The following is a 9,278-nucleotide window of genomic DNA, read 5'->3' as shown; positions in this document are numbered from 1 at the left end:
GGAGAAAATTGGAGGAGTAGCTGGACAGATGATGGCCGTTTCACACCTCCTGCACTTCAACGGGTCCTATGTACCTGTACAGATGCTTCATAGGTTAATAGGCTATATTCACATGACAAAATTGACTAAGTCCTGCCCGTTGATGCGCAGGACGCGCAAAACGGCCATTTTCCACCCTATGCTCCTCCACTTTTCTACCGGTCTCCATGCTTTTAAAGGACATGTAATAAAGGTTGGTTTTTTTTACCAGAAAGATGATGGCTACCCTCCTTTCTTTTATTCTTATGGACATTAATGTTTTGTATCTTTTCTAGTGAGCACCCCGTCCCTGCTGCTCTACTCTGCATATCCATCAATTACACAAGCATTACACCATGTTCCAAATTATTATGCAAATTGGATTTAAGTGTCATAAAGAGTTAATTGTTTGTTTTTTCAAGTAAATTTGTGGATGGTATTGTGTCTCAGGGCTCAATGGTTCACTGAAACCAATCTTAAACACGTGATAATTAGTTTTCCACGTTATTTTAATTAAAGGAAAACTACTTAAAAATGATGTTCCACATTATTAAGCAGGCCACAGGTTTCAAGCAATATGGGAAATAAAAAGGATCTCTCTGCTGCTGAAAAGTGTTAAATAGTGCAATGTCTTGGACAAGGTATGAAAACATTAGATATTTCACGAAAACTTTAGAGTGATCATCATACTGTGAAGAGACTTGTGACTGAAACAGAGCACAGACAGAGTTCATGCAGATAAAGGCATAATGAGGAAGGTTTCTGCCAGACAAATTCATTGGATTAAGAGAGCAGCTTCCAAAATACCATTACAAAGCAGCAAACAGTTATTTGAAGCTGATGGTGCCTCTGGAATCCCTCGCACCTTAAGGTGTAGGATCTTTCAAAGGCTTGCTGTGGTGCATAAACCTACTATTTGGCCACCCCTAAACAGTATTCACAAGCAGAAATGGTTGCAGTGGGCCCAGACAAACATGAAGACTAATTTTCAAACAGTCTTGTTTACTGATGAGTGTCGAGCTACCCTGGATGGTCCAGATGGATGGAGTAGTGGATGGTTGGTGAATGGCCACCATGTCCCAACAAGGCTGCGACATCAGCAAGGAGGTGGAGGAGTCATGTTTTGGGCCGGAATCATGGGGAAACAGCCAGCAGGGCCCTTTTAGGTTCCTGAAGTTGTGAAAATGACCTCTGCAAAGTATATAGAGTTTCTGACTGACAACTTTCTTCCATGGTATAAAAAGCAGAAACGTGTCTTTAGGAGCAAAATCATCTTCATGCATGACAATGCACCATCTCATGCTGCAAAGAATACCTCTAAGTCATTGGCTGCTATGGGCATAAAAGGAGATAAACTCATGGTGTGGCCACCATCTTCCCCTGACCTCAACTCTATAGAGAACCTTTGGAGTATCATCAAGCAAAAGATCTATGAGGGTGGGAGGAAGTTCGCATCAAAGCAGCAGCTCTGGGAGGCTATTCCAACTTCATGCAAAGAAATACAAGCAGAAACTCTCTAAAAACTCACAAGTTCAATGGATGCAAGAATTGTGAAGGTGATATCAAAGAAGGGGTCCTATGCTAACATGTAACTTGGCCTGTTAGGATGTTTTGGAGTTAAATAGCTTTTGTGTTCAGTGAATGTGACCTCCTAATGCTGCAAATTCCACAAATGAGCATTTTCAGTTCTTTAAAACATATCAAATGTTAAGAAATTCTACTGTGTCTAATAATATGGAACAGTGCATTTTGAGTTTTTATTCATTTTGGAGATTATACTGTTATCATTGGGAGGTTTCTTCAATAAAATTTGATGCATACTCTAATGGGTGATGACTTTTATTAGAATGACTGTCATTTGCACCGACCATTTAGGAAAATCCGAGAAAAATGTAATTTACATAATAATTTGGAACATGGTGTATGAATAATTTTGGTGCCGATTCCTTCTCCTCTAATTATATCAGCATACTTAATTCTACTTAACATTAAATGAAATAATTATTATTTTATATTAATTGTAGATAATATTTGCATTGACTTGAATTAATTTCAGACTATTGTTTCAGCCCTCCACAACAGTCACGTTCTCTCATGTGGCCATTAGGGAAAATTAATTGTCCACTCCTGATATTTACCATCATATATTATCCATTATATTCCATCTGATGTCTCTATCAAAGTATGTCATATGATACCACAAATTATGCTGTATACTGGATGTAATATCCTGTGATACAGACATCCAGTGTTAGGTTGGGTCACATTAGTGTAGAGCATCGGATGCAATATTATAATGACACTCAGCTCCTGCTCTGCTGCGAGTGTCAGTGCACAGGTGCGGAGGAGACAGAGAAAATAATTTCTCCATCTCCTCCATTGCCGCCATCCACAGTAATTGCACTGCACTTATGTGAAATCCAAATGCATTCCGCTGTTTCACACTCCTCATAGACATATTTGGGTGCGTGAGATCTGATTCTCGCCATGAGAAAATAATCGCACAGCTAAGCTTCCCCATAGAATAACAAAGATCTGAGTGCTATGCGATGTTCAATCACATGGCATTCTGCCCTGTAATACACTCATGTGACTCCAGCCTTATATACAGGATAATATGTGACTGGTGTATATCATATACTAGTACAGATGAGCGAATTGATTTGCTGGACACTGATCAGTCACGTCAGTAGTCTGTGGCCACCAGATCAGAGCCCTGCAAGTCTCCTCCTACCTGCTGGTGTGGCACCCCAGGAGTTTGGGTACCACAGTGGTGCTGCCTTCCTCTCTGGGAGGGTAATGCCAGGAGGGATCCCTTTGGCAGGTAATCTTACATGCAACACTTTCTAACTCCAGGCCAGAAGGGGGAGCTCTAACCTGGTTCAAGGGGAACTTCCCTATAAACATCCTGGTATAGAGGAAGAGTCAGTTAGTCTGGCGCAGACAAGCAGACAGTTGACAGTTGGTAGCAGATAGTAAAGGAGCACAGAAAGATTTAGGAGCTAGTGGAGGCCTGCAACTGGGCCTTCCTAAGCTGAGCGCAGAAACCAGGCACCAGGAGCCCGAGGTTGTGGGGACCTGCAGGTCCCATGGCAGAACTTGGAGGACAGGAAACTAAAAGGGACTTGCCCACATAATACCTGAGGTACAGCAGCAATCAGAGTTTGGAGTCACCGTGGACAGAGACCCCAAAGAGATGGCTCGAGTTGCCTACTGTGCAGGTACTGGCCCTGGACAGGGGAAAAAGAGGACCTTGTTAGACAACTACAGGCAGCAAGGGACTACAGACCAGCGCATAGTGGAAGGCTCTCAAACTGACCTGTCAAAGGGATTTCCACTTGACTTCAGGCTGCCTGGACTTCATCTACATCTCTTGCCAGTACCCTGGACTAAGGCTGCCTAACATCAGTAAACCAAGTAAAGATTGCAACCATGCTGGCATTCACCATACCTGCCAAACACACCGGGAGCCCTGGGGACCCCGCTTCACCCGTGGGAAGCGACACCATCTTTGCTGCAGCACCATTGCCCCCCAGAGGAACCCTTTAAGCAGCGCCATTCACCTCTGATCGAAAACCACAGGTGGCGTCACAAACTTTCATTATTTCCACGACCCCTTTAAAGACCGTCCCTATTACTTGGGCGCCCAGGGCCACGGACCAGGTTGCTGCCACTGTGACCACCCCTTTAATTGTGACTGGACCCGATACCAAGTATCCCCACTGCCATGACGGGCAACTCACTAACATCTCTGGCTCCTCTTTTGATTAATTCCTAGGTATTTATCTAGCTGACCTATGCTTAGTGTGACCACCTTAACTCTGCTACGTTTTTTCAGGAGTGTAGAAAAGCACCGCGTACCTTGTTTTACAACACCTCTAAAAACATATATCTGCTTTAAAAATGATAATACATAAGCATAATATGTACTATATCTGACCATTGCAAAATGCTCATCTGAATTGGTCCAAGTGCTGTCATTTTTTTCCACAGGCAACACTCAGACAATATGGTAATGTGAATATAGTCTATGAAGCAGCTGGAAATAAACATGTTAAATATGGACCACTACTCATGGGCCACTGCTGTAGTGCTTGTCCCTCAGGATAAAATTTGGCAGCCTTTACTTACATGCAAAAATTGGTACTGTAAACGGGATGGAAAACTGCTGTGAATCCGCAGCGGCCAATCCACTGCGGATCCACAGGCAAATCCGCAACATGTGCACTTAGCCTAAATGTCAAGAGCATTGTTGTTTACCTGCTAAAGGCACATTGATCTTCCTTCTGTTCATGCTAACTAGATTTATAAGGCTGTGTAGATGACGTAGGAGGAGTCACAGTGCTTTCACACTGCGCTTTGTCTTACGTTCATTGGTCCTGTTCGAGATTACGTGCAAAGCACCCACAAAATGGGTACAGGTACAGTACTGGTATAGATTGATCGATGATGTTTTTATTATTTGGCAGGATTCTGAGCTTGGTTTCTTGGAATTCATCCGTGAGTTTAACCATAATAATCAAAATATAAAACTTACATATAAGATTGCTATTAGGAAAATTGATTTTTTGGATGTAAGGAATATAGTGGATGACATTGGCAGAATACTGACTGATGTCTTCAGGAAGGAGACATCCGTGAGTACAATACTACATGCCACTTCTGCTCACACTTCATCCACTATACAGGCTGTCCCTAATGGACAATTTTTGAGAATAAGGAGGGTTTGCTCATCGGAGTGAGCCTTTGAGAGCCAGGCTTGGGACATTTAATCCATGTTCCGTGAGTGCGGCTGCAGTAATAGGTGCATTAAAATAGGTTACCAGCGTGCCCGCAGGACTCCCCGTGACCAGTTTCTCTGTGGATCCACATGCACCACCAACAAGGACCCACCTATAAGATTTATTGGGACTTACAACAACCATTGGGTTGGTATTCGTCAGATCCTACAGAGACACTGGTCTGTTACGAACTGAGCCATCCCTTAGTCATATCTTGCCGGAATCTCCACTTATGACCCCGAGAAGAGGTAAAAACCTGAGGGATTTGTTGGTGAGGAGTCACTATGTTGTGACTCTTCCCAACCCCTTTGGCACCCAAGGACAGAAGTGGGGTTGTTGCCCATGCGGTTCCTGTCACTCATGTGGTAACATTGTGCAGACCACCTCTTTTAAGGATTACTCTTTTGTACCTAGGATATAGGGGTAAGATTGTTTATTTACTCCGTAACCTTAACAACGTCATGCATTGGTATTGCCAGGTGGTCGCTCACACCTGCTTGATTGACAGATTACTCAGTTACTTTGACTATATAAAGCGGACAAGCTTGCTATTCCCTCACTTCCCTTGAGGAACCCACGCGTGGGGTTTCTCCCCCTTCTCTATGATGTGACCGGGTTACTCTCTTACTCAGGATCCAACAGGTCTTATGCAGCCTTACTTTTTCTTTTCCCTCCTTTAACCCTCTGTTTATTTCCCAGAGGGTCATTTATCTTGTTTCACCATCTCTCAGGATTACTGAACTGCTCTTAGGGGGTTATAAGCCTTATTTACTTAGGCTGGTTTCACACTTGCGTTTTGATCTGCAGCGTTTTTGAAAAAAAAAAACGCATGCTTTTTTTTCCTATGTTTAACATTAAAAACGCATGCGTTTTTTTTGGTACGCGTTTGTCCGCGTTTAACGACGCATGCGTTTTTTGGCTGCATGCGGCATGTTGCAGAAATGCAACATGTAGTAATTTTCAGGGGCGTTTTTTTGCCGCAAAAAAACGCATGCGTTCATTTGCGTTTGATTTGCGGCAAAAAATACATTGATGTCAATGGAAACGCATGCGTTTTTGTGTACATGCGCTTGCATGCGTTTTTGAACGCATGCGTTTCCATTAAGATAACCATGTCTAGACACTGATAAGACACCCCCTACCAACAAGGTGATAAAAGGGAGGTTGGGGAAAGTTTCAGGACACTTCTCATCAGACTCTGAAGAAGACAAGACACTGGCAGGACGCATTTTGGAGGACAAGACCCAGATCAATGTGAGTATATCCTACCAATGCCTTTATTTTCTAATTTTTAGCTCTACATGTCCTAATTTCTTCCATTTCTTTCTTTCTACATGCCTCAGAATGTCTTCTTCGGAGTCTTCATCTGGTGAGGAGTTTGAGCCACGTCAGTCGGAAGTGGAGCATGTCAGTGAGGTGAGTGTTTGCCTCTTCAGATTGGTAAGTATTCACTGTCACATCGACACATGTGACAATTTGATTTTTCCTTTTTTCTAGAGCACTTCTACTGAGGCACAGACCGGGCAAGAGCAGCGGAGTCAAGGTCCGGTTGGAAGACGGCAGCGGGTATGTATACAAGGCTGACTGTCCTCATTGTAAAATTCTTGAATCTTCCATTCTTTACACTCGTACATCTTTAAATTTTTCTTATGGAATCCTATTGTATGTTTACTTTCGTATTCATGCCATTTCTCATGAACTGTTCTCTTTCTTTTCCTAATGTGATTGAGCAAACTGTAATGATTGTCTTTAATTTTTAGGTTTCACGACGGGACAATGACCTTATTGACAACGACCTCCTAATAAGCCTGGTCCAGGAGCGAGTTCCGTTGTGGGACAGCCGGGATCCACTGCATTCGATTAACACCACTCTCCGACGTCTGTGGAATGAGGTGGCCCAAGCGTTGTGGGATGGATGGGACAATACCCCACCACGGGTCCGTAGTGCATTTGGTAAGTGTTGCACTGCAGTGTGAATCAGCAGAGACCTTTGCCGTGCTCTCTTGACTGTGTGTGATGAAAGAAACTCTCCGGAGTTTCTCTCATCACACACTGTTTTCTTTGAACTGCAAAAATTCAATGTCCTGACCATAATTTTTTTTTTTTTTTTTAACAGTGGACAAAGTCAGAACACGTTGGCGTTCCATGAAGGACCGCTTCAACAAGGACCTGCGCCAAGAGAGTCGTGCTGCCAGTGGTTCAGGAGCAAGGATCAGACTGTACAAGTATCATCGCGTGCTGTCATTTTTAAGACCGGTCCTTGCCCAGAGAGCGTAAGTTTTTCTCACATGCTTTTGGTTGTATTGTATTGACATAATCTGTATTTTAAAATTCCACAGGATTTAGCGTCTGGTTATTTTTTGGTATTAATTTTCTGTTTCCTTTTTTCACAGCACACACAGCACGACTGTCGAGCCAGGTTCTGGAGCGGTCCTTCAGCCGGCAGCCACGGACCCGTCCCAGCCATCCAGCAGCGCAGCAGCAGGTGGGCCTTCCACAGTAACTGGAGACCAGGGAGCTGGCCCGTCAGGTCTTCCCCTTTCCCAGTCCTCTTCCACTGCCCCCTTTTTTTGGGGCTCATCCCGGCAGCGACAGAGGGCGTCGGACAGGTCACTCATGCCCGAGTTTTTGCACTTGAGCTCGGTTTTACAAGAAGCAATCAAGGCTTTAGGTGACCGAATGGATGTTTCTCATAACCTCTTGAATTGCCGTATCCAGGAGGTCACCAAAAGCCTTGATCAAGTGAAAGCTAACCTCCAGAGGCCAGCTCATCATTTTTTCAACCAAATTCAGCAGGGCATGTCGGAACACCTTAGCCCTGATCTCCAGCTGAGTGTGATGCAGGCCTGCAATGCTGCTTTTGTGCAGGCTATGCAGCAGAGTCGTTATTTACAGCAGACAGTGGCGGCATATCCAACTCTGCCGTCACTGTCACGATTAACCTCCTTGCCGACCTCTGCTGCATACCACTGCACGGCCATCTCAATTCCTTCCACAGGCGGACTCCACTACAGCGCCAACACCATGACGAGTGCAGTTGGACATCCCACCACCACCACCGTGACCACCGCTGCTCCGGCTTGGACCTCCTCCCTTGGACCCTGGCGTGGCTTTCAGGCCCGGACCCACCACGATGCAGCAGGACCCTGGCGTGTCTTTCCGGCCTGGACCCACCACAATGCAGCAGGACCCTGGCGTGTCTTTCCGGCCCGGACCCACCATGATGCAGCAGGACCCTGGTGGGTCTTTCCGGCCCGGACCCACCACGATGCAGCAGGACCCTGGCGGGTCTTTCCGGCCCGGACCCACTACGATGCAGCAGGACCCTGGCGTGTCTTTCCGGCCCGGACCCACTACGATGCAGCAGAACCCTGGCATGTCTTTCCGGCCCGGACCCACTACGATGCAGCAGGACCCTGGCGTGTCTTTCCGGCCCGGACCCACCACGATGCAGCAGGACCCTGGCGTGTCTTTCATGACCGGACCCACCACAATGCAGCAGGACCCTGGCGTGGCTTTATGTTTCCCCCCCAAACACGACGCAGCAGGACTCTGGCATGGGTGAGCGCTCGACAAGCACAATGGACTGTGAGACAGTGCAGCCGGACCCTGTCGGGTCTCCCGCCACCACGCTACAGCATATGAGCCCACAAAGACGTCCCCCTACCAGGCAAAGCCACAAAAAAATCTGAAAAAAACCCCCAAAAAACCTCTTAGTTTTCCTCCCCCTTCACCTACCGATGTGTCTGTATTGTCAGTTTTGTCTCACCCTTCCAGTGTGTCTCAAGCCTCTCATGTTTCAAGCCCCATCCCCGAACTTCCAGACCCTTCTAGTTTTATTGCCCCTTCTCCTGCCTCCTCTGCGTCGTCCATGGTTAGCCAGGCCTCAGTTCTTCACACACCCCATTTACATCACTCAACCCCAAGCCGGCGCGGTTCAAAAAAATAATTTTTTTACATTGTTAACTAAATAAAAAAAGTTTGCTTTGCCACAATCTTGTTTGGTTTATTGTGTCTATCGCCACCGGCAACACACACCGTGCGCCAAGAAACTTCGCCACACACTTATTTTTTGGGCCACAACATATCTCCAGTAGTTAAACATACAAGACTGCAACTATATGTGTGTCTTTAGTATACATAATAATCTATAATCTAATAATATAATCTCTTTTTGTATATGCCTAGTGTGGCAGTATTAATAGAAAATGGTGGAAATACAGTGCAGTCCTCTACTGAACAGGTCAGGTGTCCATAAACTCAAAAGTTATGACACCTGACCTGTTGAGTTGATAACTGCCTTGTATAACCACTAGGGTTGAGCGAAACAGATCTGCCACTTTCAAAAGTCTTCGACTTTTGGCAAAGTCGGGTTTGGTGAAACCCCACCCGATCTCACTGTAAGATTGGGTCGGCCGACGGCGATCTTCGCTCTAAGGTCTGGTTTCTTGTTTTATATATATATATATATATATATAT

The sequence above is a fragment of the Ranitomeya variabilis genome, chromosome 2 (assembly GCF_051348905.1).
Source record: "Ranitomeya variabilis isolate aRanVar5 chromosome 2, aRanVar5.hap1, whole genome shotgun sequence".
Taxonomy (NCBI): Eukaryota; Metazoa; Chordata; class Amphibia; order Anura; family Dendrobatidae; genus Ranitomeya; species Ranitomeya variabilis.
Note: the sequence above shows the minus strand (reverse complement) of the source record.